Here is a 27763-nt window from a genome sequence, read left to right as displayed (position 1 = left end):
AATTAGTTGATCAGGGCTGTAAGGAATATAATCTATCAGCAGCATTAGAAGTTTACTTTATTACTGTTTGGATTCCTGTGGTTCTAACACAACTGACATGAAAGGAAGTTGTTTTTTTATACAACCTCTCTGTACACTTTAAGCTTACAACATACAAGTCTCTGCAACGTAACAAATTCCATGTGCGTGTGTTGCAGCAGAAGTACAAATTTATTACTTATTACGGATAGTGTTTTTATGGAAATGTTAAAGGAAGAGATAAAGACACGAAAATAAACAGTGTCTTCAGTCATGTAACATTTTTTTGGTTCAGTCCAGGTTGCACAGTCGTGCAAAGCAACTCCCCTTGAATTGTCTGTTCTCCCACACTGCACAGTTTGTATAAAATCTTTATCGCAAATCCCCTAAAGCCGGGGATCTGCCCTTATGTGCCGATGCATTGCTAACTGCACAGCAAGAAGGGGCTGATGCATGATTATCATTTTCTTCTCCTTCCTCAGCAGTGAAGTAGCTGAAGGCAGAATTAGTGTGGGTTCCTCCCAGCTGCAGACCCAGGACGATCTGCTGTGTAGAGAAATTTGCAACAGGCAGGCTGGCAATTTTGCAATGGGTTATACTTCTGTCTGGGCACTAACATGGATCAAGTATTTGCAAATGAGTTCATTACATCATTACATTAGAAATCAGTACATTGTTTCTTGCGTCTGTCCTCCTATCGCTATTCAGTCAAAGTGACCACAGATTCCAACAATATTTTAAAGCCTCTCAGTTATCAGACGATGGGCGTACGAGCTATTTTTATCCCCCACCAGGCCACCCATAAGATTTCTGAAGTTTGAAGCTCTAATTTAAAACAACTGCGTATTTTTACAGCAATTTTACTATGCCTTGATTGGGTTCTGATGCTTAAACAGCAGTGAAATGGAGCTGAAAACAAGAGTGCCAATTTACAAACTAACCTAAAGTCTTACATATCAGTAAATCCTTGACCAAAGTGGATTATAACATAAAACCCTGACAGACACTTAGTTACAACATAAGCAGTGGAATAACATGGCAGTATTTTTATCAATCCAAACCAAATTCTCTCTCAGAAATACATTTCACATCACAGCCCCCCATTCCTGCTCATATTTGTATTACATTTTCTAGCTAGTGTTCAAAAAGAAATACTTCAGTTAGAGCTTATTTAACCTTCTTGCTACCGTTTTCTTTCACCAGCAAGAAAAATTTTCCATGCTGCGTTGCTTGCCACAGGCCGTAGATGCAAGTTTCCAGCCTGTACAGTCACACACTCTTTGCGTTCTCTATGTAAAATGGTGTGTGGGAATGAAAAGCCATCACTTTTGCAGAACTGGATGAATTGTATAAATATTACTTCTGAATTGCTCTGGAAATTTGAAATTGTTAGGTAATTAAGAAAACCATTCAGCTGTCTTTCCAGTCTTTCATTTGCTATCTTTGATGCATTCGCCACTGGGTTTTTCACAGAATATTAAGCTTTCCATATGGTTTCATTTACATTTCTAATGCAAGAGACCTAGATTGCCATCGGCTGTAGTTTTGGTCTCAATCATAGGTCACATCTAACGAGGGGACATCTAGAAAACGAACAAGCCCCAGCACCTCTGTGGTTAACCCTGCTGAATAATAGCTGCAGTAGCTGAATTTTGCTGTACAGATGTTGGTAATTTGCTATTGAAAACCACCAGTATCAAACTGTCAGAGTCAAGAAATGGCTTTAATTATTTCCTCCCTGGAGCAGTAGTAGCCATTACTTGGACGCCGCCAAAGCTGGAATGCGTTTGCGCTGGTCATTTCTTAGCACATTCAGAGAAGGCAGCTTACCTGCACTTGCCAGCGCTGCTGCTGCCGTAGATTTGCTCCCTCGTTGGGGGAAACGCAGCACGGCACGATCGCTTTGGCGAGGGCTGTATCATCTGGAGACCACCTTCACAGATTCCTGATATTTTCCCTGGCCACCGAAGACTAACATTGTTTTTCTGCTTCATTGAGTACTGAAAATAGAAAATAAATCAGACAGAAAGCTCTTGGAAGTAAGGATACAGGAAAAATCTTCTCTGGAAGGGAATAATTAAATAAAAAATCAGAAGCAATGGCAAACGTGGTGGAAAACTGCACTAAGAAAGAAGGTGAGGTCAGCAGGGCTACAATAGGATTCTCATTGTCGCTCTGGAAAAGCGCTGCCCAGGCTCTCATCCCTACTTGCAGCAATGGGCATAAATTAAACCATAGTCAAAACCACACAGCTTACAAAATAAGTCTAGAGCAGGTTGAAATATTTTTAATGGTTTATAGCAATTTTAACATTATTCTCTGTCCTTCTTCAAATAGAGCCAAACCCCAGAAAAATTAAATACTGATGTTAATGTGAACATTTCCACAGAGTCTGCAACAGGCTTTGGCTTGTGCTTCAAAAGAAAAGAAAAGCCCTTGAAAATAACTCTTTGGCTAAGACTTTTATTCCTCATTCCCATGCCGTATGGATTTGGGAAGGCTACCTAACCTCTGCACCCCTGGACATTACCTTGTCTCTGAAGTGGAAGAAAGATTTTCTCCCTAAATGTGATCGCAAGGCTTTTTGTCCCTCTGACAGAAAACATTAAGAAGCGCAGATGCAAAGTTTCTGTGAAGTCTGGAGGAGTTTGTCTCCTAGAAGAGCACAGAATGATTAGGACACTCATGCAAGAACCATACGCTCAGCCAGCAATAAACTGCCCTTCCTTTGACACGCACACTTCGGATATTCGTGCGTGTAGAGACCTGGCGTGCTTTCCCACGTGCAGTAACCTTTTCTTCTGCTGACCCGCACAACATCACAAACGCAGCATTCACGGGCTCAGGGTTGCTCAAGAAAGAAGGATGGAAGGCTGGGAGAAGCAAAACATTGCTTTATAAAATAGAAGGAACATTATGAGGAAAACCACTCTAAAGAAATATGTTGGGGTGCCTTGTCTGGGACTATTTGGCAGCCTCAAAGTCTTTAAGTCATTAAGAATTCACCTCTAAGTTGTGCAACACATTTGCTATTCATTTAGCTAACGTTTATAAGTCCTAGCAAGGATCTTCTGACCCAAACCATTCTATGATTCAATGAATGTCTCAACTACACCAAATTTGCCTTGACTTTAATTTTCATTTCCTTTCTTTTTAAGTCAGCAATAAAACTTAAAAATATTGAGGGAAAAAAAAACAGAACCAGTTGCTCCATTAAAACAAGCAGCTGAGAAAAGAGAGAAGGAAAATGGGTTTTCTTTACACCCCATAGAAATAAAGCCCTACAGGTTCTGTTCAGGTTTTGATCAGGCTTTAATATATTTTTTCCAACCAGGCTTCTGCCATTAAGGTGATAATTTCCAATATCAGTGATCACTGCTTCTAAAGTCATAGCGCAGTGATGATAACAAACACTGTGTCATGGGCTGTTCAACCATTAATGGAAAAGATTATAATACTAGTTTTGTGATTAGTAGATATGAAAGCTCTGCTGTTATCCCTCCATGATGGCTAAGAGCTGGTGAAACACTGGCAGAGGCTGCCCAGGTGAGTGATGGAGTCCCCATCCCTGGAGGGGTTCAAAAAAGGTGTAGAGGTGGCACTTTGGGACATGGATTAACAGGCATGGTGGGGTTGGGCTGACGGTTGGACTGGATGAGCTTAGAGGTCTTTTCCAACCTTAATGATTCTGTAATAAATAGTCATGAGTTATGAAACGCTCTCCAGTGTCTCTGCACAGGCAGGAACTGTTTTGGTTGCAACAGGCATGTCTTGTGTGTGGCATATCTTAACCGCAAACCTGATACCTCTGTACAGAGTTTGGTGTGCTCGCCCTTCAACTCGCAGCTGAGACTATTTTAGAGTTTTGTTAAGAATGTCAAGATTTGATGAATGGAGATTAATGATTAAAATATTTCAGCCTTTCTAAGTCCTCACACGATGTGATGGCAAATAAGTCTTCAAAGAGATTTATTTTTGTTCCTAGCAGCTGGATACCTAGAGCCTGCCGTTCCTGAGGGAGTCTCAGAGACCCACTTGATGATGGGAGTGTTTCACAGCTGTAAGAGCCTTGGAGTGTTAAACAATGGCTTGAGCTGTAACATATTTTAGTTACTAGACTCCTAAAACCCTGAGGCTTCTTAATTGCCTACAGCCAGCATGCTTATCGCTGGAAACCTGCGAGCTCCCAAGCTGTAACATGAGGCAGTGAGAGCCTGTCTTAAACCCAATTCAGTTACAAGGAAATGATTCCAGATGAAAAAAAAAAGCCCCTTCCACCCCATTCTTCTGCTGTCAGAGGTGCGGGTGGGCTTGCTTACATAGGTGTGATGGCACTGTTCCTGACAGACCCCTGCAAGGGTGACATGTTCTGAGCACCTCCTGAGAAGGCACAGATGTGAACAAGACCTGTGACGGATGAACAGTGCACACTGTTCCTACAGAACGTGGCAGAGAAAGCGGCCAACAGCCTCTGAAGCCCTTCCCCAGGACACAACCAGCAGGGAGATTTCTATGTTGTCAGTGGCAGAGTGAAGGCCTCTTGGACCATTGTGATGATGTCAAAATCAGAGCTGTAAAAATAGATCCTGTGTCATCACTTCACAGAAGAAAACATCTGAAATGGGCATCACTAATGCCCTGCTCCGCAAGGCATAATGGCATCGGTGTTCCTAGATTGTGGATCACTGGAAAATGGCAGGAGATGAGGGGAGACCTTATCGCTACTTGAAAGGAGGTTGTAATGAGGTGGGTGCTGGTCTCTTCTCCCAAGTAGCAAGGGATAGGACAAGAGGAAATGGCCTTAAGCTGCACCAGGGAAGGTTTAGTTTGGATATTAGGAAAAATTTCTTTACTGAAAGAGTAGTAAAGCATTAGCACAGGCTGCCCAGGGCAGTGGTGGAGTCTCCATCCCTGGAGAGGTTCAAGAAACGTGTAGACATGGCACTTTAGGACATGGCTTAGCAGGCACGGTGGGGTTGGGCTGACAGTTGGACCAGATGATCTTAAAGATCTTTTCCAACCTTAATGATTCTATGATTCTAGTAGTATTATAGGCATTTATGGTCCACAGAAAAACATTCCTTATTATCACTTGCGCAGGAAAACAGGTGTGAAAATTAATTGTTTTTCCCATCTCCAGAGAACATTTATTTGCAAGGCAATTACTCAATTAAAAGCATTTTGATTTTGAATGTGAATGGAAATTAACCTTGGACAATGCCAGAGAAACATTTGTGAAGTCACGGTGGCAGAAGCAGAGCTGTTGTAAATCATTTTTTATAAGCCGCATGCACATTTAAAAATCACTTTGAAACTCTCATCAAAGATGTAATTACAGGCTCTGTAGTGATCTGTGTTACCAGGCCTTGATTATTTTCACAAAATATGCTCCATTAACTCACATAGGATGGAGTTGTTGCTTTAAATAGCTTTAAAGTATTATAATTAAAATTAAATAACCATAAACAAAATTAATGAATAACATTTTCTGGTTCGTATCCCTAGTTTTTATGGACTCTATTCACTGGCTGATTAGTACGCCCAAAGTAGTCATTTCCTATCATGCAATCATAATCTTGAACGGCAGCACTTGTGGATGCAATTCTGTTCAATACCCAGATGACAGAGAATCAAACTACACAAAGTTCCAGTACTGCCTTCAAATTAAAAAAAATCTTACATTGAGTGCCTTACTGATAAAGAAAATAAATTGATTAATGACTGTTTTTAGGAGGCAAAAGAATCTTCACTGAATCTGGCATCCTTCTAAAACTTATCTGTTAAAATATTTAAGACAGGTTTCCAAATTTCTTATGTAGTTTGGTTTTTTATTCCAGGGCAAGACATCTTGGGGGATATTGTCTGCATTAAATGCATTTGCATTATTTACATTAAAAATAGTATTCTGAAAAATCAAATTGTATCCTTATTTCAGGTGGGCAGTGACGAGGCTAGAACTCATCTAGAACAGAAATAGCTACAAGCCCCTTGTAAAATTAATCTTTTTAGAACCTCATACCTAATTGCCACACTATAAAACCTAGTGTGATGTTTTGGGTCCACATGAAGCAGCATTTTGTTTGACAATAATTTAGTGTTCTCGTTCTGTTTTGACATGTCTTTGTGCTACACATGGTTTTGGCTTGTAATTTTCAGTGAGCATTATGCTGTTTTACCTCAGTCACACGCAGCATCTTAAGAGTCATGGAATGGTTTGGATTGGAAGGGACCTTAAAGAACACCCAGATCCACCCCCCTGCCATGGGCAGGGACCTCTCCCACTGGATCAGGGGCTCACAGCCCCATCCAACCTGGCCTGGAACACCTCCAAGGATGGGGCAGTCACCACTCCTCTGGGCAACCTGGGCCAGGGCCTCCCCACCCTCACAGGAAAACATTTCTCTCTAAAATCTCATCTCAGTCTCCCCTCTTTCAGCTTAAAACTGTTCCCTCTTGTCCTGTCCCTGCACTCCCTGATCAAGAGCCCTCCCCAGCTTCCCTGTAGCTCCTTTGCAGTACTGAAAGTACTTTAAGTACTTCTTTAAGACTCTTCTCACAGAACAATTCAAGAGCTTTTATTTTTTCTTCCTCAGAAACACAGATTATGTGGGATCTATGACTTACTGCAAAAAGAACAATTTGCTAATGTAGTGCTAGTCAGTTTCCAGGCACCACATTTTGAAGGCAGAAAATTTCAATAGTTTGGGATTTTAAAATATGCCAATAATGCCAATTCTGAAGGCATTAGTCCTCCTGTATCATTCTAACAGAAATCAAACTGCTTCTGAAGGTGGATGAGATGAACATGTAAGAATTACCTCAGCAAAATAATCAAGTATAAAAATAGTAATTTCTATGAAAGAGGGAGATACTTCTAGTGAAACCCCTAGTTAAGAAAGGCCACTTCTTTACACAGAATGAATACATGGAATAGCTCATCACACTCCGTGAACGTTAACCATTTTTACAAAAAAGGGATACTCTATGAGGAAAAATAACAGTTCTGCAGCCTCTCATTTCTCCAGGGACAATGCTGAACCCAGTTTTTGCACTAGCAAAGCCTTCAATTTCTCAGAAAAATCACACTCACGTGTTTTCCACAGCAGTTTGGCACACTTCTTTCCTGGATGTTTCCTGATAAAATGGGAGTTCCTTCCTCAATCTGTGTGGCTGTTCCTGAAGTGAGAGGGAACCGTTCCTCCCAGGTGGGACTGTAGCTGTCACCTTCTCCAGAGACTGACCACACCTAGCTGCCCAAAACTGATCTTCTCTCCTTTGCAAGACCTCGACTGCCAGAAGAAAGAAAACTAAAAGAAATCCTGATCTATTTGGGACTGGAGAAATGGGGGTTTTCTTCACTGTGGGAGACCAGTTACTGTGTGTTCCAGTAACTGAGAGCCCTCAGGTGCTTTTTCCCCCTCAAGTGGTTAAGTGAAAATAGATGCAGATAATGATGAATATTACTTCCACCTGAAGCGTTTACAGGATCAGGTCTGTGGGGAAGTCGATTGCAGCGTGCCCTCAGCTGTGCAAGGAGAGACAGGTGCAGGCTAAAAAAAAGGCTTGTTATAATCACTCCTCTTCAACACAGCTGGTTGAACAAGAGCAGAGGTTTATTTGGACCACGATTGGAAAATGGGAATTTCCACCTTTTTGTTCTCTTCTTAATGTACTGTGCAGAAAGGTCACTTGTTCTGGCAGTGGCCAATATCTGACATCTGAGCAGACCCTTAATGGGAGTAAATTGCCAGAGTTCAGCAGTATGAACAGCCGCAGCAGCACTCACCGGCTGAGGATCCGCTCAAAAATGCTTTTGATTAATTTCCTGTTACCGAGTTGGTCTTCAAATGCCTCTGGACAACTTCCTGGCAACGCAGTTAAAACCCCATTTGCAGAGTGGCATTTCCACAATTTTGCCTTTGATTTACAAGCCAGCACTTGATGCTTCCTCTTGATGGTATTCACTCCCCTCAGTCAGTGGCCTGGAGAACCTTCCCTTGCAATCCATAGCACCACCACACAGAAGAGCAGCAGCGTTAGTGCCCCTGTCCACCACCTGCTCATTTTCCCTTTGTCTATGTACCATTTACAATTCATTTAGTGCAAGCAAGTGAAGGAAGATGTATTTGAGCAGCAGAACCCAAAATTCACACAGTGAACTTCAGAATAAGGTCTTCTTTTCGACAAGGTTGTAACACCAGGATAGTGAGCTCCATTTTTCTGTCACCTACATAAATTCTAATGAAGTGTAACTGAACTCGGTGCAGCCACTCTTGATGGACAACAAGTACCATCCTTAAGAGAACCTGGTGCCAGTAAGTGGTCTCCTTTTTGTATCCATGCTGTATAACTGAGATTTTAGCTCCAGTCGTATGTAAAACTGCATGAATACCACAAGGCAGAGAAGGACCACTGCTTCAAAGAATAAGAAATGCTAGGGAAAAATCACAGCAGCTTGAAGGCAGAAGGAAGGAGATGCTCTTAGGGCTTCTCTCTCAAGTCCCAGTGACCACCCCCAGGTAGGTCAATGGAGGTGGAGAAGAGGCAGGACCCCAAACCACTGGTTTAGGTGCAGTCCTTGCCACTTCTGCTTCCTGGCTGTTATTCCAAGTAAAAAAGTAACGGACAAAGACAGGGGGGAGAGGACAAAAAGGAAAAGACAGCACTTTATGACAGATTTTGGGCCATAAAGTGATAGTGTGGAGACAGAAAAGCGTTCACATCCCAACCTGTCTGTACTCCATCTGTTTGCAACAGGATACTTAGTCTCTGTGTAAGCACAGGGAAAATGGATTCGGGGAGGGGTGGGGGGGTGGGGGGGTGTTATTGCACATTCGCATAGATTTTGAAAGGAGGAAACCAAGCAAGCTAAAATTAAATATAATTTTCTCTTTTCCCCCACAGACTCAGCCTGGCTGGGTGCCAAACCACATTTTGGAGGGGTGAGAAAGGCCTAACATCTGCTTCTGGTGTAACTGTTTGTATCTTCACTCTAAGAAAATTAGGTTTGAAATAATCTCAAATTGTCTGACACCTGTATCCTATTAGAAGTGACACATGGAAACACCTTCAGCGCACCGAATTTAGCAGCATGTCAACAGTTTAAAGTGAACAGGAAAAAAAAAAAAAGACCAAATTGGTAAAAAAAAATTGCTTCCCAGTTTCTGCTGAAACAGATCTTGTGTCATTGCACAGGATCAGACTGCAAGCTTGATCCATAAATGTAATGTAGTTTGAACCAGTAGTTATAACATGGGTTGCATCCCTAGCTACAGCTGGATTTCAATTCAGCATGCGTCCCAAGGTGACTGATGTCAGTATTTTGAGCTCAGTGGAGGCTCACCTGTGGGTTGGGTGCCAGCCAGCATGGAGGACACAGACACACAGTCAGTTCAGGGAGTCCTTTTCGGAAGGTCACCTAAGAACCTGAAGTTTAGCAACTTGCAGTTTGTAAGAATAGCAAGCAGGTCATATCTTATCTGTCTCAAGAAAAGGATTCAAATTCCTGTGCAGAAGATAGATCCTGCATGGCACAGCAGTTTGCTGGGTTTTAGACACAGAGAAAATCAAACGAATTCTAAAGTCAGGTTTTTGCTGCATTGCCTGTGCACTTCCCTCAGTGCAGATGCTGAAGGGCATGCAAGGCTTTATTTTAAACTCTCTTCCCAAATCTATGTAATCTCCCTCTTGTTTAGGAACAGATCTGGTAACCTTTTTCCAGAAAACATACTGACAATAAGATTCACATTCTTCTGAGAATGACATTCAGTAAAATTCATAAAACTTTATGACTTTGATAAGGTTTACTACCTAAAAATACACCATCCCTTAAAAAAACAGATGTATTCCCAATCATAGAATGATTTAGGTTGGAAGGGATCTTAAAGCTCTCCACTTCCAACCCCCTGCCATGGGCAGGGACACCTCCCACCAGATCAGGCTGCCCAAGGCCCCATCCAACCTGGCCTTGAACACCTCCAGGGATGGGGTAGCCACCACTTCTCTGGGCAACCTGGGCCCAGACCTCACCACCCTCACAGGAAAAAATAGGTTATATTTTACAAGCACCCATAGCTGAAAAATATCAGGGAAACCTGGAGCACAACAAAACCTTTCTGAGGTGGAATTTCTTCTAAAAGAACAGCTCCAGTGCCACAGCCTGATTTTGGAATAGTTTAATGGAAACTGCTCCCACAGTCTTCCTGAGGTTTGAAATTCTCAGCTTAGGAGGAAAAAAAAACCCAAAGAGAATAGACCCCTACAAGCTTCCCAAGAAAGAAAATCATAAACTGCTCTGAGTGAAATGTGTGCGTGCATGGGAGGAACAGCTTTGGTGCCACATGAATTTGAATGAAGGAAGCTCACAGCTCCATATTGCAAACAGCCTCCTAAAAATGATGTTACATGGCAGGACAGTTCCCCCAAAAGGAGGCTACAAATCAACTACTTGAGTTATTAAACAACAGCAACAGTCTGAAGGGAACAGTATAAGACAGGCAGGCATTCTTCATTAGGAATGTCTGATAAGAGGATTTACCTTTCTAAAGTACATATGTGTATAACAGAAATAGATGGGAGAAAATACGGGTGCCTTCTAAACAGTTGTTCTACTTTAGGTCCACAAAAAAGCTTCAAACAAGGAGCCAATGTGAATTCAATGAAGTCACAATATTGTATTTTGGTCACCTTACCGCTGAGGTTCAACTGGAATATGGATGTAGAGCCTTGCTATTTGCAGGTATCAATACTGATCCCATTCAAACATCAGGATAAGCCAAGCCCTTCCCTATGGGCAGCTTGACCTCTGAGACAGACTTCAGCTGCTGGCAAAGATGCCCTGCACATCCCACAACCCGTTTATCCCAGCTGAAATCTCTGTAAAGAACTGAATCAACAGATGCACATTTGTAAGTGTAAACACAGGCTGTGAAATTCCAAACTGAAAAGCCAGCACGGCCTCCTTGTATGTCCCAACTCCCACCTTTGAACTTTCAGAAGTCAATTTTGCCTTGGTACTTCTGATTTTGAACATGAGCCCTCTTCAAAGCTTAGCAAGATTTTGCCTCAGAAGCTAGCCTGTCTGAGTTATTCCTGGTTGGACCTTGCTATCAGGACTTGATACAAAATAACAGGTATTAAATTTTGCATACAAATCCCATATTCGTCCCTGAGGAAGTACCTCATTCTTTTAAGGATGGACAATGCAATCCTAACCCAGAATTTGTATCTCTACTTTTCCTTCTTCCTTTTTGGTTCATGAAATTGCAGCTTCCTGCTAAAGTCTGATCAGTGGCTGATAGTGTCCCCTAATCCGAGCAGGAACAGCCTGAGGACTCTGCTGTGAGACAGGAAAATACCCCCGCTGGAAACCTGCACAGGGGCGGTGCCAGCTTCAGTTAACGCTGTCAGCCACGCTGGCTCTCCTCACACTTACAAATACCATAAACCAAACATAACTCAGAGAAGAAACAGAAAGAAATTTAAGGAGAAGAGGACAAGGAAATGCGGGAACTCAGCGGATTAGTTGCTGGTGTCTCACACCCAACACCTGGGATGTGCTGAAACATCTTCAGTTCTGTTAAGTAAACCCAAGAATTAATACCCTTGTTGGCAACCGCAGAATGATTTCATGGTGGCCAAGGCCCAACTGCATCTGAAAATAAAGTGCCCTATAGCCAGCCTTTGCCTCAAACAAACTAAGATGCATGAGCAGCTGGTGCGTCATTTAAGGCACATTTCAGGTGTTTGCTTTCTTCAGATTAATAAAGATGTTCTTTTCTTTGTTTCTGTAGCTCACAGCACTTTTTATTCTTAAGAAACACCACGCTCACCGTGTGCCCTTTATACTTCAAGACAAAAGAGCTGTTCCCCCTTGAAAGCCTGCTGTAAGCTGGCACAGCTCTGATCCACAGGTCTCCATGAAGCTTTTGATTAAGCTGTTACCAGTCTGCCCTGCTGAAAATGTGCCCTTGTATGTGGAGTGATTTATGAAGAACAAAAGGAGAAATGCAGATTTTGCTGCTTACTTAACTGCTACGTAGCTCAAAGACAAGATACACTTACATCAGATGGGCTGTGGGGAAGCAGAGCTGTTTTTTGGTCTCCAAACAGCCCAAATCCCTGAGGAGTGATGGGCGATGCTGGCAAGGTCAGCTCAGGGCATGTGCTGTGACATTACCCTGCCCACCTTGGGAACGTGAAGAAAAGAAACTCAGAACTAAAGTACACACAAGAGGCCAGAGCACCATCCCACAAGAGTGTCTGGATCCCAGCTGGGACTTTGGTGCTGTTCTTTACCTTTCTTCAGGAACCTAACCTTTCTGTAGGACCCTTCCAGAAGTGCCCATGCCTTTTACAATATAAAACAGACACAGCAACAGGAGGCTAAGACAGAGCATCTTCCAATTTGAAACTCCTCAGAAGGCCAATGCGATTCTATTAAATGCAATAGATTTTAAATTAAAACATTTAAAAATCCATAATGCTTCTCCCAAGATGAATTTCTCTGTCATATTTCTAAAGACTCACACTTCCTCACCGTTAGCTGTAGGTGTTCAGCAAATACAGTCTTTCACAAAGAGAGGAACACAGTGACAAACAAGAAACAATGAACTTAAAGGTAGGCAGGTTTGACAGACCACTACAGAAAAAAACAATGACCTGTACTCTGTAGCTGATTACAGTGCAGGATTCGACACCAACATCTGAGTGGGAGGAGGCTGAAATAACCTCTTGAGCCAGAAACAAAACTGCATAATCAGGAAGAATTCCTGAAGAAACAGAATTCATTTCCTTTGGAAATATTTGTTAATAGTAAGTGTATATACCTACATAGCTGTAAATACCCATATAAAATTATATATATATATATAAAAAGGTGTATTCCTCTACAGAGCTGAGCGTAACACATTATGAAGAGGTTAATATATTATGATCAGGTTAATGATTTTGCTTTTTCCTCTCTTGGATATCTACAAAAGAAAGCTGTGGGGTTTTGGTGGATTTGCTGTGTAATGGTCTTGTGTTTCTTTTCCTGCGCTGGGAATAGCTTAGGAAACAATATTGATGAGTGAGGGATTTGATAACATTCACTTCAGTTCCCAAAAGGCTCTAGACAAAGCATGACATGGAAGGGGAGGGAAATGCTTCTCTGCATCAAAAATAGGAGACCAAAACCAAAATTAGACATGAATATTAATGTGATAATGCCACAAGATAAAGATCTAACTGCCTTGCAATCCTCTACTGAACCCTGTGTTACGTAAGATATTTATTAATGATTTAGTGCAGCAGCAAAGAAGCCCGGTCTGCAGGAGAGTCCTGCAGATTTCCCCCCTCATAACCAGAAAGAACCACAGCCACGTGCCTGATGTGTTGCTGTGTGCTGCTGCGTTTCCCATCCCCAGAAGTCCAGCTATGACATGACCAGCAAAATTGACACAGAGGAGTAGATCTCCTTGCTGGCTATGCTGCTGGTGATGTGGCAAGAACAAGACTGGAGTGTGAGATCTCCCCATTCCTCATTAATAAGTTCTACAAGCAAATAAGTCATAGAGAGAGAAATCCACAGTATCTCTTTTCTAAAAGGGGCTATGCTATACATACACATGTGCCAAAGGCATATGCTGAGCCACAGCCTTGTTTCCAACAGTCTCCTGGGATGTGACCCTGCACATCAGTTCTTAGCTGGGTGCATGTTTTCAAGTGCGTTTGTAAAGGGCTGAAACGCCTGTTTCAATAGAAATGCTGTCTGATTCGGAAAAATAAGAGAGAAAACATCGCAGCTGTCCTTCACTGATGGGTACAGGAAATGGGAATGGGCATTTCACAGACATTTCAAGCCTACTTACGTTATTAATATAAAGTAGACTCATATCTAATTTATTGATTTAACGAGACATGCACTGCTAAGGTCAAAGTCTTCTTAAATGCCTTAAAGTCTAGTATTAATCATTTTCTTACCTCATACATCAAAACTGTCTTTTAACTTCACTCATAGATAGCCTGAGTGCATAAAAACCCAACACAGAAAAGGAACTTTCTAAAAGAGCAAAATCTTCTGTCAAACTGAAACAAGCTCCCTCCTCCCTGGTACCATTAATGCTTTCTGATTTATGGAAATGTTATTCAGTTCGTCTTCCTAAAAATTCATTGGACTGGAAAAACAAAAGGGTTGTTTGCTTTATACTTTCAATGGAAAATGTTTATGACAACATGATTATGGAGAAAAATGCCAGCAGACCCAAGTATAATAATAATGGACATTGTCAGCGTTACAAATCTGACTGAATTCTTTGCTTTCTGAAAGGCTCAAATTAAACTAACTGGTGCTATTCACTAACTCAATAAACTCTGTGTTGCTCGGAGCAATGTGAATTTGAACTCACTGGATTGGTATTTTGAGACCCATTCCCCGAGTTCATTCGGAGAAGCAGCATGTCTGAGTAGGGCTGTGCTCTACCAGCCAAGCAGACATTTTTTGCAGAATGTATTCGGTTTGTATTTGTCTGGCACAAGTTACTCAGCAATTTTGAGAAACTTGACCACAACGTGTTATCACCGGCAGAGATTGTTCTCCACTGAACATGCAAATAGGACTTCTTCTGAGAACATGTGGTTTTGTTGCTTTCAGACACAATTTGAAGACAGATTGCTCATACGCTGACAATATGACCTGATATTGATGCTCATGTGATTTCGATAGAGATCCCATAACATATTGCATCTATCAAACAATTACCTTGTCAGTAACTCTTTAAAGTCTAGAAACTTCTACAGGCACAAGCAGCTTTGTTGACGTGTGTCATTCCCCACACCAATAACTTGCATCTGGGAAACCAACAACCTCATTTGTACCTTGTTGGGCAACAAGATGTCCTGATAATTCCTTGCACAGAGAAAATCCAGGCCTGTGAAAGCATTTTGTTGCTTATTCTCTGGGCTTCCAGTTGATTTTTGTTGTGCTCTAACCCAGGGATCGCGTCCCTTAACCTATAATGTTGAAACTATGCTGAATTTTGTTACTGGCTTCAGTTGAAACAGAAAAGAACTTCAGCTCAATGCATACCTGGCCGCTTAGGTAAGTTTCCAGCTGGCTGAAACCCTACAGACGCATAGATCAAGCCTTGTCTTAGTCTGGCCCTGGTATTTCTAAACTGCATAGATTTTTACAGCATCCAAAAAGGACTCAGAAAAAAGGCTTACATGTTTTAAAACAAATTGTTTTCTTTAGCTTCTAAGGAAAGTGAGAGAAAACCTGCACCTTCTTTCTGCCCCCTCTCTTGCTGGCACACATTTAGAACCAACCATTTTGTGTATATTCTGGTTATTATTTTTCCCCATGCGCATCTGCATGCCTACCACAGCCTAGAATCAGAAATCTCACAGAAGTTCTTTACAGGACAGATTAAACTATCTTGAATATAAATGAAAAGAAAATTATCCATTGAAAAGCTAAAATCCCTACTTGCTCACTTAAAATCTGTCAAAACCACTAATGTAAACTGTTAACATGTCCAAATGGAACACTAAATCTGTGTCCAGGCAGGCAGCAAACACTCTTTAAGGTTTTATCCCACCCTGAGGACTGCAGTCAAGCCACAGCGGCACGGACACATCCTGGCAGCCCCATGGACACAATTTAGTCCCTTCCCTTCGTAAACACCTTGGTCCTGACCCAAAGCGCTCAACCACATGCTTGTATCTGCGCATGCTTGTAGACCTTGTGAAGGCAATGCAATTATTGGAAGAATATTCTACTGTGAGATTCATCCTGCACATCTCTGTATTCTTCCCTTTACTTTCTCTAATCTAAAAGTCTAGACACCTTATTCTCCCTGACATAGAAGAGCCTATTTTTTTTTGCTATGGTCATGCAGAAAATATTCATTTTCACCAAAATCAAGTAATTAAAGAGATGAGCAAGAGAAACCATTAATTGCACGAAACTGCCTCCACCACTTCTACTCATTCCTTTTTGAAATTATAACTGGAACAAGGATTCTGCTCCTCAGTAGCCTGTGAAGCAGCCACTGTTATATTGTCATTCTAGTAGTATCAACAACAGTCAAAATATTAGGAAGCCATATTACAATGTGTTTGGATAGCAACTGTAAATAGACACTGGTTTTTACAGCTGTTCGGGATTTATAAAGAAAAAAAAAAAAATCACAATTTGACTTTGTTCGTTACCACACCATCATCACAATTTTGCTAGTGAACAGCCCAAATTTTCGTACCACAACAAATGACACCCTCTTTAATTCTGCTATCTTATTTTTATGAAAGAATGGAAAGGAATACAGACTCTGTCAATCCGAATAACAGCAGGGGTTTCCAACACTGCAGTGGTTTCGCCAAACTGAATTTAGATGTGATTTCAACTGCAAACAGTTATAAACTGCTCCAGAGTCATCCCTGTCTCCAGTAGCTTGTTGGATTGTGTAGGGAAATAACGGATTGATGCTATTACTGATCTTGGCCGAGTGCTGCTGGTAGAGCACTCAAGGTCATTGGCAGGTGCTTACCTCTGCATGCGCTGGGTGATGTACAGCAGCGCTCAGCCGCGCTGATGGGTCCATCGCTCTCAAAGGCAGTGACCAATGTTGAGCAGCTGGCTGAAAAGCTGTTTGATCTCCCCACTGCTTTGCAGGCAACACCACACTGCTCAGGGCAGAGAGAAGGAAAAAAAAAAACCCACTATTGAAAAGATTTATCAGCAAATGTAGTAGATCCATGCTTGACCTCCCTATCTTCTCTTGTTCCCCAAAGGCAGCATGTGTAAGATATTTCCTGCCTTTCATGTTACTGACTGGAATGCATCATGAAGTCCAAATTTGCAACCTGCTGTCTGTTTTAGTCATTAGGCCCGACTTTCTTTGTCTCTTGATCAGAGCTGCAGCCAACTGTTCACTGGTGTAATGCATAATTTTTTCAGGATACACCCTCTCCCCTAAATAAATAAACAAAAAAAAAAAACCCCACCTAGGCTGAAAGTTAAAATTCACTCATCAGCCAAGGCTGCTGGGTCATACAGTATCTTCCACATCAGCACAGCCACTGTGCCCCAGACCACCAAAACATTAGTTGCAGAGTAAATAGCCTCCACCTATTACACAGAGGCCAAATTAAGATTACTGAATAACAATTAAAAGCATCTACTAGACTTCAAAAGAGCTGATCAGCCCCAACACTTATCCAGCTGGGCATGAAAGTTGGAGTTTATTGGCTGCAACTTGGATCTACATTCACTGGTCTGTCAGTAACATCCATGCACTGTGATCTTTGTATTATTTTTAACGATGAGGTCCTCTCCGGAGAGACACGCCACAAGTTATGGAATTGAGTTATTGTGTTATCTGTGCCAGCTGCTGCATCTTGGAATACTGTTCACAAAACACTTGGTATTTTAACCTTGTACCATCTTCAAAATCACTAATGCATCCCAGGAACCTCCTGGACTGCTTATGCCCTGCAGTGTTGTTCCTCCAACAGATACTGGGGGGTTTGAAGTCGCCAGTGAGTACCAGGGTTTGCAAACGTGAGGCTGCGCCTATCTGTCTACAGAGGCCTCATCTGCTCACTCAACCTGCACCAGTGGCCTGTGCTGACCCCTACCATAATGTCACTTGGCCCTGCTCTCCCTTTAATTCTGATCCATAGGCTCTCAGTTGGCTCCTCATCCATCCCCAGGTGAAGCTCCATGCTGGCCATGGCCATACAGGGCAACGTCCCCTCCTCATCTGCCCTTCCTGAAGGGCCTGTATCCCTCCATTCCAACACTGCTGTCACAGGAGCCATCCCACCACGTCTCTGTGATGCCAATGAGATCACAGCCCAGTGGGTGTGTGCACATCTCTAACTCCTCTTGTTTATTCCCCACGCTACGTGGGTTTGCGCAGAGACATTTAAATTGGGCCCCCAACAAAGCTCAATATACACAGAGTGTAAAATACCAGTCTGGTTACATTTTGATCCTCACAAGCGGGACACAAGCGCTGGCTGTGCTCTCACTCCACTAATACTGTATATATATTCAATAAATGTCTTTAATATGAAAACAACTCCTAGAATCACTGATCACATTTATAATAAGTCTTCTGCAGGAGAAAAAAAGAACTACAAAAGGCATACGTGCCAAACCGAAACCTAATTTCAAAACTAGTTTGGTAAGACGGATCTCAGCCTGACAGAGTGACCCGTCCAGCTGCTCCGCTTTCCAATAATAAAAGATTATTCCATGAGCAGCAAAATTAGCAGAACCTGATTTCCTGTCTATTTCTGCACCTTGTCCCCTAAATCTCCTTCCAGCACAAGAAGCCTGGCCATCTGCTCACCCCCCACACCAGCCCGAGCTGCGGGTGCCTGCAGCAGTCAGGCTGGAGATGGAGACATGGGTTGGCACAGCAGCTCCTGTCAAACCCATGAGAAAACTGATGGTTTCCGACGGTGCTTCTGTCAGTGTGGGCACCAACGTGCATATTTTTCCTTCTATCCAGCTCCCAGCACTCACAGACCTCATAGGCAATTAAGGTGATTAAATCCCATCTCAAATGTGGTTGAAATTGCTGGGCCATTTCCAAGGTTATGATGGGGAGACCGGCCGGCAGATTGGGAGGCGGAGCACAGAGGGCGAGGTTAAAAGCAGCCCGTTCCTCTTGTTCAGCACAAACATCCAAACCCTCACAATGAGAAGTAAACCAGCCTTTGACCAAGTTGCACTCACAGTTCCGCAGCTACTTTGTAAATTATAAGGCAACCTGATATTTTTTTGTATGCTCATTTGACAGCAGCAAGTTGAAAAGATGTAAAGGTCAACTTGTCTGTTCATCTGCAAACACAACTGTGTCATTTACCCACGACCCACCCTGGAACTCAGAAATGGGCTTTTTAATGGTTTGGCATTTCAAGTCAGAAAACCAACAGACTATCTGCCAGTTTCCTCATTCAGTTAAAAATGTTGGTCTAATGGAAGGAGAAAACATTGAATTCAGTTTTCCTACAACAGCAGGAGTTTTGGTCTTTCCCTTTTAGGAAAAATTGCAGGATCCCAGACATGAGTCAAACTTCTTGGAAGGAAAGCACGGAATATCACAACCATTTTTGCCCAAGGACTTCACCAGGAAGCAGAACACTTTAATGGGGAGTGTCTGGTCATGCTATGCATCTCTTGGGCTCATTCTTTCCAGCCTTTGCCTGACCAAGTCCATTTACTCTGAAGGTTGTGAGCTCTGGTGGAGCAGGGATGCTCAGGCAGTTCACACTGTTGTGTTCCCAGCTGCACGTAACACTCTGCAGTTCAGTCCCTCTGCTGTATACTGCAGGCTAATAGCCTAAATTATTCTGTTGGGAATTACTTTCCCTGTAGTTAGAGTAATTAATCGACTCTCATTACCTGGTTTAGTTTTGGATTTTCTCATTAATTTTAAATGGATACTATACAGGAGGAACAATTTTTTGGTAGTAAGAATTACAAATATCTTTAAAGCAAGAATATCCTTGCTAAGAGGCAGGTTCCTCTAATTCAGTCCGGTAAAAAAAGCCTGAGAGCAGCCAATAGAACAATAAGAACTGCTTGACTGACAGCCAAGGCAGGTTATCTCACTAGCAGAGATTATTTAGCTTCTTTATGACTCATGGAGACTTCTGTTCCCTCCAGTCACACGAGTTAATTATAAAGCTTTGCGCAAGATTAATAAAACCCAACCCCCCCACACACCTCCAAAACTTTAAACTACATAGCAAATCATAGAATGGTTTGTTTGGAAAGGACCTTAAAGCCCATCCTCATATGTCAATTCTCAAGCACAGGCATTAGTCCTTTTCCCTGTCAGCTTAGATGAACCGGCTGTGCCGTTCATAACGCTGGTAATCACAGACACATCACTCATCATATAGTCTGGAGAGTTTTCAAACTGCCATTATAAAATATCTTAAAGAGGAGGGACAACTACCACATTTCAAAACATTGCCTGCCCATTTCTGACCACCCGTGTAAATTAGCAAACAAGTTTCATGATCACTTGTAGGATACAACCCCAAATTTACAACTGTTACGTGACAGCTATCCAAAGAGCAGAGACAAGAAAGCTGGGGAGGGACTTTCTACAAGGGCGTGGAGTGATAGGACAAGGGGGAATGGCTTTAAATTGGAAGGGGGAAGATTCCGATTAGACATTGGGAAGAAATTCTTTATGCTGAGGGTGGTGAGGCACTGACATAGGTTGTTCAGGGAAGCTGTGAATGCCCCATCCCTGGAGGTGTTCAAGGCCAGGTTGGACGGGGCCTTGGGCAGCCTGGTCTGGTGGGAGGTGTCCTGCCCATGGCAGGGAAGATGGAACTGGATGGGCTTAAAGGTCCCTTCCAACCCAAACCATTCTATGATTCCATGAAAGCAACTTAACCCAGCAATGTCCAAGCCATTTACGAACAGGCAAACTTCACTTTGCTAATTAATGGGTAGGCACATGTCACTCTGGATAAAGGACATCAAGATGGATGACCGCAAAAATACCCAACAGCAATTTGACAAAAGCAAATCAACACTGCCTGTCAGAATGGAGATCAGGGGTCAACAGAAGAGAGAATCTCTGGATGATAAAATAAAGAGATACATGAAACATTACTGGTTCTGTATGCCTTACAGAGCCCACTGGCATAATTTTTTTGTAATTTCATTAAATAAAAACATAAAATAAAAGTGAAAGTGATTTATAGAGCTTGGCTGTTAGGGAGAGGGCTGACTCAAAAGACATTAGCTCTAGCATATGTACTTTGGGGCGACTTGCAGCCAAAGTATTGCCTACCTTCTATAAATTACTTCATGTATCTGAACTACTTGGTGCCCACAGATTAAAGCAAATTTGATAAAGAAAAAGCAGTCACGGTTTTCATCACTGAAAGAAAAACAACTGAGCTGAGGGAAAACTAAGGCTGGCACACTAAAAATCCCTGTTAAGAAAAGGACTACCGGTCTGATTGCAATTCACATGTGATCCAGTCAACTGCCTGTAACGGTGAGATTGGCACTGTTTAAATTCACAGCTTTTCAGAAGGATGGAGCTTGCTCCCTATTCATCTTTGCCACCATCTAAAGAATTAAGAGAGTGCCTGGTGATGAAGAACAAATTAATCATGTTTACTGTGACACCCATGACTGTTATAAAACAGATACTCTTACAGCACATGCTGACCTCCCCCACGCTTTTTCTTTCTTCATTCAAAGCTCATTCAACCTTCAGTTCAGGTCCCGTGAGACATTTGTCTAGAAAAAAACTGCTTCCGGGAAAAAATCCATTTCAGGTATGTGCGATAGAAGTTGCTCGCAATACCCTATTATGTGTGTAGGTGCACTGTTGTTCTCACATCTGAAGTCAGGCAGTTGTTTCTTAAGGAATGGCTTTGAACAGTCTTCAAGAACAGCCAGCTGTGGAAAAAACAGCTAACCCAAAGATATTTATCTTTCATTTAGTTCAATATTTGATCCTTCTCTGAATGTTTACTCTTCACAGTGGAAGTGGATGAGGAAAGAGAGCAGTTGGAAAATTTCTGAACTAAGGTCAGCTCAAGCACAGTCAATATGAAATCACTGTCAGAGCTGACATTCAAAGGTTCCAAACGAGCTCTGGGAAGACTGTGGGAGGAATATCTGGGGACTGGCAAAAGTGGAAAGGCTTCTAACTAGGGAGTTTGAAACATCATACAAACTCTTGTCCTAAACACAACTCCTGCCTTGACACTCTGAGGTGTTAACAATCATTGTCCAAGAAGACATCAGGGGAAGAATGGCTGTAGCCATCCCTTCCCTTCCCTTGCCCTACAAGAGAGTAACACGCACCCAAGCACGGGAGGGTTTGTAGCTGCACATCCCACCCAGCCTGCTATCTTCCAATCTAGACTAAAGAATGGCGTTCCTATTTCATCACTGCTGCCTTACAGATGCATCACAGTGACATCAGTGCTTCTCAAGTAGAAGCACCCATCCTTGATAAGACAGGGGTCTATGCTATCACCTGGCACCACTCAATCCAGGCCACAAAAAACAGTTATCCCCTGATGTTTCAGTCTTTCCACACTTAGAAGATGCTACATTTCTCCAAGGCTGAGTAGCAAATAGTGGTGCTACCCACATGCCCTGCGTGTTCTGATATTTAGTAAGGCTGACAATTCAATGCAGTGGCTCATTTTGAAAGGATCTTCCATAGTCACAACACAATAATAAAACTTATTTGTCTGCCCTGTGCTTCAGACATCACAGGCAGGTAAATAAATACAAAGTTTGGGAGGGAGAAAGCCAAGTCAGCAGAGAAAAAGACGAGGTGTACACTGGGCTGAGTTTGTAAAACTAAACTGCACTTGACTCATTACTGGCATCATCCTTCATGGTTTCTGGCAGAAGTGTCTGTTGTGCCAGGGAAGTGTCAGGGATCCAGATTCCTAAATATTCCCACCCTGCTCTGTTGGTGAAACTGCTGAATCTTTTTTTATAGCTAAAAATACAGCCTGGCTTGATTTGTTTCCACCCACCATTAATGAGATGCAGCCCTATGTTCACAAGTTCCACTGTGGAGCAATAAGACAGCTGTAATCCTGCTAAAAAACGCAATGAAGGTAGCATTGTCATTCCCTCATTTGCTCCTTTATAACTGTCAAAGGGCCATCTGCATTTTATGCATCAGACTCCACCAAGAGTAGTGAAAATATAGCTTTCAGGCAAAGAAAAGAAGACTTATTGAAGCAAGGACACTCACCACCAAATGTTTTAGACATACCTTGCTTTGAAGGCAGTAAAGAGGAGACTCAGTCGGATGACACTATTCAGAAGAAACAAAGTTTTGAAGGAAGACAACCAAAGAAAAATTAATCTCTAGATGTTAAAATCAAATTATTCTCCCTTGTGTGGAGAATGAGAATCAGAGGCCTAAAGTAAATATTTCAGTCATCCGATCCACATGCTGTAGCCAGAACTCATTAGGTATCTGCTAATTACAGCTTTGAAAGATGCTAAAGAGTGACACAATGCAGTCCTAGATGTATTTAGTTAGTTTTACAATTGAGGAGCCAGAGAAACCCTTGGGTTCTTTCCTACAGTCAACAGCTTCAACAAAGAGCCTCCCCATTAATTACAACCACGTCATGTCCTTTTTCATATGTGAGAAACACCACAATTCTTATAAAAACTATAAAACAGCCATTTAGGCATGCTATTAGTCAAGGCATTTTCGTGTGCTTTCTCCTCACAGCCTCCTTGCCTAGATTTCAGCGTAACAGCTCGTTGGTTTTTAACTAAAAGCAGAGTGGCCATGTGCAGCCATTGCAGACAGCTCAGGATTTTGATTTCAGCGCGGAAAACACTGTTGTGATCCCTCCTGCAAACGGGGGAGCCTGAATTGTCTGCTGGCACTACTGGCACTGTAATGATCAATCTGACAAAAGGACTGAAAATACCTACTTAATTCTCAAAGTAACTCTGACATTGTTGCTTCTCTTCTTTTCCACTCCTGGAAAATCAGTGCAACAAGCAGGAAAGAAGTTTAATTACATTTGCACTATCCCAAAGAGGTCATGTCTGGGATCCAGACGTGACATAAATGACAACCAGGAATATTTAGACTCATGATGAAGAAAAACGTTCTAACATTAAGGGTAGGCAGTTGCTGAATGAAGCTGAAGGGTTGTCATTGGAGGTATTTAAGAACAGTTTAGACAAGTGTCTATTAGCAATACTACTGTAAATGTTCTGCTTTGGGGCAGGGGCACGGATTAAATTACATCCTATGATACCTTCTCATTGCCTGACTCTACAACCCCTGTCCCAAGTTACTCACCCTCCATTCTAAGAGCCGTCTGTATAATTTTTAAACACCCACAGGAGTTTAATCCTCCCAGGAACTTTGCACAAAATGTACCTGCAGCCCCTGAGGCTGACTGAAATCTCAGTTACTTGGTTAAAAAAGACAGAACAAATAAATGGGATTGTTATATCATTGAGAAATAAAGAATGAGGCAGAAGACGCACACAATGAAAGAAGTTACTAGAACTACAGAAGTAAAAATTACGAGTTACATCAGCAATATAAATTTTGTTAGCAGGTTGGCAGAAACCTGGCAGTTTTCATTTCTCCATGAAACTATTACACACGCCTGCTGGACCAGAGAGGCAAGACTCATTCTGCCAGTTTGAGTCATAGTCAATTTAGGCTTGTTGCAAAGTTGCTCCCTGTTTGGGTCCACGTTAGACACCTTCACTCTACACCAGCTAATTTAGTGCTCCAGTAGATTAGCCTTGAAGCATCACTAGGTAAAAACATTTTTCAAGGTGCCTAGAAAACACCTAAGTGTTAGAGGACAACTTTGGGGTGGCTTATTTATCTCCCCCCGCTGCTTCCCCTGATAAATAAAATGGGAACTGTTCAGTTCAGATTCACTGCTTAAGTCTTCCTGTTTGTTACAGAAGCCCTCCGAACCTTGACTTCAGCAGCCCATAACCAGGTCACCAGACATCATAGAAACACAGAGAGCCAAAAGGGACCTTGGTTAGTCCTCACCCCTGCCCAAAAGTTCCAGCACACAAGAAGACAACGACCGAGTAGGACAAGCCAGCAATAGCACAGTTCTTCCATGTGGTTTTATGGGGCAGTTAACTTTTACTACCTGGTAATTACTGAGTAAGACTTCAGACAAGCTGACTCTACAGCCCACATGGCAGCAGACTTGTGTGGGCAGTCAGCTCACAAAAACCATGCTGCAAGACATGATTAGACATGTTGCAGAGAGAAAGTCAGTCCATTAGGGAAGCAACGTTCAGGAAGACTGTTTAACCATACCTTAACAGTGTTAAAAATTATAAATACTAACAGTGAAGTTAAAAAAAAAAAAGCAAAGTTGCAAAAAAGAACCCAAAGAACAGCTACAGGCTGCAAAGATAAGAAATACAATATTTCTTATGGATAAAAAAAAGGCTGGAGGGCAAATGAGCAAGGATCAGGTGACAAAACTATGTCTGTGAACAGGAATGCAAAGAGCTTTAGAGCTGAAGAGGGAAGGCTAAGATCCACGCTGCAGGGCATATGCTTGCATACAATAACACCACTAAGTTGGTACAACAAGGAGGAGCAAAGAAGAGGGAAGAGATGGCTTTAAGAGAGGAAAAAAGAAGATACATGGAACACGTAAGTTTTCTCAAAGCATAAGCAGCACAATCCAGGGGTTTAAAGCACTTTAAAGCACTGGGTATTACTACCAAAGAAGTTGCCTGCTAATTTTTCCTTCTTTCCTGTTCTCTTCTGTGGTCTTATTTCTTCATGCAGTCAATAACATGAAATATGTGCGAGCAGAACGCATTAATACTTGTAAGATCAGTATCAGCATTCTTCTCTGTACAGGCACTGAATATTTTTGAAATAAACATTTTGGTGATACTCAGCCTACTTTCTGTAAATTGATACCATTTACCTGGTTTTGATCCTGTGTACCTGCTTTAAACCTTAAACCTTAAAGCTAAAAGGATACCACACAATCCTAAACCATGTGATAAACAGATGCCAAAGTCACCTAATTCCCAATCTCTTCTGTTCATTCTTTGTAATAAAAAGCTAAAACTACGGTTGATTTACTGTGCACTCAAACGTTGGGAGAATCCAGGAACATGTGGGATCAGTTTAGGTCAGGATCAAAACCCCATAATTTAGCTGAGAGCAGCTTCCAAACTAAGTTCATATTTTTTTCCGACTATATTTATAATGCAGTTACTACGTGCCAGTACATCGTTAAATGACCTAAGAACTACAACAACCCTATTCTTTATTGGGAGGGTTCTCTTCCCCTTGAGTTGGAAATGCCTGTTCCAGTATAATTTTGCATGAATCGGCAGCACTCACAGCATCCAGTCCCCATCCGATCTCCAGATCTGATGGCTGCTAAGAGATCACAGAATCTTGTTCTCAATTCCACCTATGACCACTGCTCCCTCTGACCAGTTCAAAGCGGGAAATAGATTTGGCAAAAAAAAAAGCAGAACTGACATGGGATGAAGGTGAGTGTCTGGTTCCACCAGGAATACATCGGCCTCGAGTAGGATGGTGAGAAGAGGGAGGGATAAGCTACAAAAGTAGTAAAAAAGCAAGAAAAAAAGAAAACCAAAAAGCCCAAAAGCTAAATAAAGAAGCCTTGAACCATATATGCTGTTATCTGACCTCCTGTCCAGAATGCAGGATGGGGAGTGAGAAGACTGACTGATTTCCACCACTATGACTGTAATATAAAGCTCTCTTGTGGGCTGCTCCATCTGTATGGTACAGATAACGGTGCTATTTTCAAACATTCTGGTTTCTATACTGTGTGCTCAGCCACATGTTGTTGTTTGAAAGTCTGATTATTTCCCATCCCGCTGCATTAAAGCAGCAAACTAAGAGGAGTGTTGTGCAGGAGACAAATTGGACATGGATCAGAGATCTTAGTTTAACGTCCTTATTAGAGGAATGGTGCTTTTTGATGAACGCTCAGAGCCAAAAACTTGTCCTTATCACACAGAAGTTGTTGTCTGTAGGGAAAGGCATGGTTAGAGTAACGCTGACTGGAAAAGCAGCCAGCTGACTCGGTATCTCTCTCAAACAACACTTTGACATGCTGAGCTCAGGAAGCAGTGGAAGAATGAGTAAAATCATGTCACAGACTAAATAAAGAGACACTTCTGCTTTGCAGAGTCTACATCTGCTGCAACATCCACAAACTTATTTGAAACCCAAACGTGAGCTGAAAATCAGCTATTGGAAGACTTTTTTTTTTCTTTCTTCTTTTCCTTTTAGCACTTGAATGTGTGCAGAATATACAGTCTGTGTATCAAATGGTTTTCTAAGAAGAAAATGACAGAGACGCGAACAAATACCCTGGGATTTATGCAGCCAGCGCACATTCAGCGGCAGGAGACTTTGCCAGGTTGTTATACACATTCATGAAACTGTCTCTAACATCTGACTGGAAAGGACTGCAACATTCAGTGGGATGTACTGAAAGGCAGCCAAGATGGCAAGCGACTTGGGTGTTTCTATGACAATAATTAGCTTTATCAAACTTTAACTAGTGATGTCAAAATATTTTTAGCTTGTAGTCATGAAATGAGCAACAAACGAGCTTCCTACTTCATACTAACATATGGTTGGTCTCAGGAAGCGAAGTAGACATCTGTTCCCAAATTATGTTAAAAAAATTAAAGAAACATACCTTTTTTTTTCCCTTTCTGTGCTTTTGAAGTGTGTCCACCCACACACAAATTAGGGCTTCGCAGGACTTCTTATCTCTCTGACATTTCTCACAATTTCATGGCTTCAGTGTAAATCTGCAAGGTAAAACACAGTTTTAAGGATGTGTAACAAAACTGAGCCTGCAATCAAACAGGATTTGTTGATAGGAGCTTAAAACGTACAGGTAGCATTTTGGCTGAAAAGAAGTCCAGATTGTTGCAGCACAGACAGCAAAGGAACTGTAATCTTTTTGCTTCCCTGAAACATGAAGAAAATAAGGACTAGATTTTTAACTCCACTGGCAAAAGTTTGACTTCAGACACTATAAAACAATTAAAATTTAAATTATTCCATCAAGACAGACAAATCTGGAGTCTCCTTCACTGGAGGTGTTTGAAAAGTGTGTAGCCATGGCAGTTCAGGACATGGTTTAGTAGGCACGGTGGTGGGCTGATGGTCGGACTGGATGAGCTTAGAGGGCTTTTCCAACCTTAATGATTCTATGG

At 42.0% G+C, this 27763-nt stretch overlaps 1 protein-coding gene across 21 annotated transcripts in view; it reads right to left on the bottom strand.

The window, feature by feature from the left end:
• The window catches only part of PRDM5 (PR/SET domain 5), a 201033-nt gene that overhangs the window by 23436 nt on the left and 149834 nt on the right, over positions 1–27763 (bottom strand). For 18 of the 21 annotated variants that reach the window (XR_008449528.1, XR_008449525.1, XR_008449529.1 and 15 more), the window contains 3 exons: positions 27238–27352; positions 16545–16680; positions 1849–2018 (listed from right to left, as the gene is read on the bottom strand). The gene's annotated coding sequence lies outside the window, so the exon portion shown is untranslated. Of the gene's footprint in view, positions 1–1848; positions 2019–16544; positions 16681–27237; positions 27353–27439; positions 27516–27763 lie in introns of all 21 variants that reach the window. The other 3 variants (XR_008449515.1, XR_008449516.1, XR_008449511.1) reach the window with 2 other exon arrangements.

Source organism: Cuculus canorus, chromosome 4, assembly GCF_017976375.1.
Source record: "Cuculus canorus isolate bCucCan1 chromosome 4, bCucCan1.pri, whole genome shotgun sequence".
Lineage (NCBI taxonomy): Eukaryota > Metazoa > Chordata > Aves > Cuculiformes > Cuculidae > Cuculus > Cuculus canorus.
Note: the sequence above shows the minus strand (reverse complement) of the source record. Positions and strands in the feature narration are given on the sequence as shown.